Below are 4,395 nucleotides of genomic sequence, written 5' to 3'. Positions count from 1 at the left end.
CCACAAGCCACTGAACCGACAAAATGTATTGTCAAGTGAAAAATTCATAACAAATGGCCACTGATGGCTTAGCGGGGGCACAGTTGGTTTTGTAGCTGCATCTTAAACTGGGATACTACCTTCCCCTCCCCCAGTGGTGTTGGAACACTGACTCTTTGCAAAGGATGTATTAATCTATTTTCCTAACTCTTGTGCAGTGACAGTAGCAAGTGAAGACTGACTAGCAGGATCTTTCCCATATTCCCAAATGTTTTAGGAAATGGAGGAAGAAATAAGCACTTATATGGCCCTTACTATTTGCCAAGCACTGTGCTTAGCACTTTACAAATATCATCTCATTTGATCCTCATTCAAAAATCCTTTAAGGTAAATGCTATTATTATCCACATTTTACATTTGAGAAAATTGAGGCAGATAATGATTAAATGGCTTGCCCAGAGTCATATAGCTTGTAAACTCCCACGACTGAATTTGAACATAGATTTTCCTGACTTTAGATCCAATGCTTTCTCCACTTACCATCTAGATGCATCTGGATGGGTGAAAGTTATAGGATACTTAAAGAGTCAGAATATCTGGCTCCCAGTCTCAGCTCTGCCATTTATTAGCCATGTGACTGTGAACAATTCCACCATTCAATTAGAAAATCATTTATTAAATATGGAGAAGGCATCGTGCGGGGCAATGTTCCCTGCCCTTGAAGAAGAGACAGTCCACTGGATTACTTCATGCATGCTAAAGTACTCAAATGAATCTGTTATAATACCCTTATGAATATTCCCTCCAGCAGTGCAGCTTAAAACCCACCCTGCTTTTTATCCATTTCCCTCCATAAATTCACCAAGAAGGACCACCCCACCCACTTTTCTAATTCTCTCTTGACTTTGTGAAGATACCCGAGGAACATAATGTTCATGCATCTGTTATGTTTCACTTTCCACCAACAATCAGTCTCATTTTTTGTCCTTATGTTTGATGCCATCCTTTGTTCAGCTCCTTCTTATTTTTCTATTTGAACAGCCTGCTCTCACTTACTTTTGCCCCTCCATTACCCATTGGGTGATCTTCATGTTAACTTTTTCAGAGACTTCAGTATTCCATGACTTTTTTTTCCCCATAAACCAACATGTGCTCAAATAAATGAGTATAATATAAGTTGGAGAATGTGGCAACTGGGGGGCATAGTGTGTAGAGAACACTGACTCTGGAGTCAGGAGGACCTATGCTCAAATATGATCTCAAATACTTAATAGCTATGTGATCCCAGGCAAGTCATCTCCCTGTTTGCCTCAGAAGGAAATGGCACACCACTCCAGTATCTTAGATAAGAAAACCCCAGGTAGGGTCATGGACAGACATAACTAAAACAACTCATCAACAATAAAAGCTGGACAAGGAGAGAGGACCAGTAACTCTGGCAGAGAGCAGGATATGGCTCACAGAAAAGAGAATTCAGAGGCAGGAGAGGACCTGACCCTCAGCAGAATAGAATAATTTGGTTGATAAGTAGTTTGTATAAAGGGGTGTATGTGTGTATCCATTATAAATAATGAATTTGAAAAAGAAAACTTGCGTCAAATTTTTGAGAGACATAAAGGAAGGCTGAGGAGCTAATTTTTTATCTCAAGCATTAGGTTTTTGAGCAGGAACGTGACATGATTATACCGGTAATTTAAATTATAGGATCCTGAGTGAAATGAGCAGAACCAGGAGATCATTATACACTTCAACAACAATACTGTATGAGGATGTATTCTGATGGAAGTGGATATCTTCGACAAAGAGAAATCTAATTCAGTTCCAGTTGATCAATGATGGACAGAATCAGCTACACCCAGAGAAAGAACACTGGGAAATGAGTGTAAACTGTTTGCATTTTTGCTTTTCTTCCCAGGTTATTTTTACCTTCTAAATCCAATTCTTCCTGTGCAAAAAGAGAATGGTTCGGTTCTGCACACATATAGTGTATCTAAGATATACTATAACATATTTAACAGGTATAAGACTGCCTGGCATCTAGGGGAGGGGATAGAGGGAGGGAAGGGAAAAGTCAGAACAGAAGTGAGTGCAAGGGATAATGTTGTAAAAAAATAATAATAACAATTACCCATGCATATGTACTGTCAATAAAAAGTTATAATAATAAAGAAAAAGTGTCTCAGGTCAGATTTGAATTCAGATCCTCCTGACTTCAGCTCCAGCACTCAATCCACTGTACCATTTATCTGCCCCAATAGGTGTTATGTTTTTCAAAAGCTTTTTCTTTGCATTTATTTGTCTAACAATGTGGTTTTTTTGGGGGGTGGGGGGAATAGTCTATTGTGCTATTGGTTTCCTAATATTAAACTGGTGCTGCAATGAGGTAAAAAAAAAAAAAAAAGAATTATAGGATCTTAGTTAGAGAGGGGCAAACCATTATGTGATTTGACCATCTCAGCTAATGACCATTCTATAATTTCTCCTTCACATTTGGCTAACCTTGAAAAAAGCTGCCTGCATTAAGTGTTTCTTCTTCCTTTCTTCTACTCTCTCAAGAACTGAGTTCAAATCCAATCTCAGACATTTAATTAACACTTCCTAACTGTGTGACTTTGATCAAGTCATCTAACCCCAATTGCCTCAAAAAAAAAAAAAAAAAAAAAAAAAGGAGGTGGGGGAGAAGACCAATGTTAAACTACTCTTTCCAAAGTTACCAATTGGCAAATTGGTTTCAATTCCTTAGTTGACAAATCTAATTTTTAAAAAAAATATTCATTCTTCCTCTCTACAATATTTGGAACTAATTTATCCTGAGTGCTCTTTCTGTATATATCATGAATATACATAATTATTTACATGTTGTCTCCATTAGCTCATGAACCCCATGAGGACAAGGATCTGGTTTTGCTTTTCTTTCTGTCCTCAGCACTTAGCACAATGCCTGACACATAATAAACACTTAATAAATCCTTGTTGACTGACTGACTAGAAAGGAACTTCAGATGCCATCTAGCACAACCTTCTCATTTTCCAGATGAAGAAACTGATCTTTGATGGGGAAATTATGTGATTTGTCTCAAGTTCAGTGAGCCTCAAGATAATTTTGGCATCTGTATTGAAAATGGGTTAGAGAGGGGAAAGATTGGAAGCAGGGAGATCAATTAGAAAGATATAACAATAATTCAGGGGGTAGGCAGGAGAGCAGCAGGTAGAGCCCTGGGCTTGGAATCAGGAAAACTTGTCTTCCTGAGTTCAAATGTGCTCTCAGACACTTACTAGCTGTATGACCCTGGGCAAGTCACTTTAATCTTTTTGCCTCAGTTTCCTCATCTGTAAAATGATCTGGAGAAGAAAATGGCAAACTACTCCAGTATCTCTGCCAAGAAAATCCCAAATGAGATCCTAGAACCAAACATAGCTGAAAATGACTGAAAACAATAAAACAAATACAATGATCCAGGTGAGAATGATATCTGTATGAAGATAGAGAAAGGAAAAGATATGAGAAAAAGCATTGTGGTAGTAGAATCAATAAGATTTGGCAACTGATGGGATATGGTGAGTGAAGGAAAAGGATGAGGCAAGGATCAAAGGATGAAAGGTTGGTGATAAGATCAAAAGCGAAGGGAATTTTGGAAGATGGCAAATTCAGGGGGGAAATGATAGCTTCATGGACTTGTGAGGTCATTTAGTCCAAATTCCCTCTTGTAGATGATGAATCAGAAGTCCAGGAAGTGTAAATGACTTGTCTAAATGTTCCCATAGCAACAAGGATCTGGATGGGGTGATAGAGAAAAGGGCGTTGAGTGATGATGGCAGAGGGAAAGTCTGGAAGTGGCAGGGATGCTATTACTATAGCTGAAATAAAATTAACCTCTCTGTAATTACTACTACCACAACTAAAGGCCCAACTAGTTTAAGTTTGAGGATCTATGGACAACCCCAAGGGCATATAGAGAGCGCTTGACAAAATCAGTCTGATAATGGAAGGCCTTGAGTGCCACCAAAGAAATATGAACTTTATTCAATAAGCAGTTCAAAGTTACAAAAGACTTATGAACAAAAAAGAGACATAATCAGAATAGGACATTAGAAAGGTAAATCAAGCAGCAGTATGCAAGATAGATTGGAGAAGAAAGAGCCCATGAACTGAGAGACCAGTTAGGAGACCATTAAAATAGAGGAAGGGAGAGATAATAAAGGACTGAACTAGGATGGTGCAGTGGGAGTGGGAAGGAGGGAATGGGTATGAAATATATTCTGTAGATGGAAGCAACCAATTGGATAAAAGTGGCAATAAGAAATGAGTCAAAAATGACAAAGGATCATAGATTTAGAGCTAGGAGGTATCTTTGAAGTCATCCAGGTCAAGGTTTCTCAAACTTTTTCTATTCATGATCCCTTTTGCCCAAGAAA

This window comes from Sminthopsis crassicaudata, chromosome 4 (genome assembly GCF_048593235.1).
Source record: "Sminthopsis crassicaudata isolate SCR6 chromosome 4, ASM4859323v1, whole genome shotgun sequence".
Classification (NCBI taxonomy): domain Eukaryota; kingdom Metazoa; phylum Chordata; class Mammalia; order Dasyuromorphia; family Dasyuridae; genus Sminthopsis; species Sminthopsis crassicaudata.
The sequence above is the reverse complement of the archived record's forward strand: the minus strand, read 5'-3'. Positions refer to the sequence as shown.